The sequence below is a fragment of the Notothenia coriiceps genome, unplaced genomic scaffold (genome assembly GCF_000735185.1).
Source record: "Notothenia coriiceps isolate Sejong01 unplaced genomic scaffold, NC01 NC01_scaffold00009998, whole genome shotgun sequence".
Lineage (NCBI taxonomy): Eukaryota > Metazoa > Chordata > Actinopteri > Perciformes > Nototheniidae > Notothenia > Notothenia coriiceps.
The window spans coordinates 255,760-256,009 of NW_011342699.1; positions in this window are offsets into that span (position 1 = coordinate 255,760).

The following is a 250-nucleotide window of genomic DNA, read 5'->3' on the forward strand; positions in this document are numbered from 1 at the left end:
GCCTCTGATCATCAGCAGACTTCATGCAATGCTTCATCAGATGCATATATTAGATAATAATCTCTATCTCACTCCTAACACATCTAAATCTACTTTCAGTGTGGATAAATGCTCATAAAATACATCCATTGTTTGTTCTATATGCTTCTTGAAATCCTAAAAAACACATCGTTTTTCTAGAACAGATTACAAATCGCCTGAAAATGGTACAAACAACCCGGCGGCAGACATACGTCTCTGGGCTGGCATT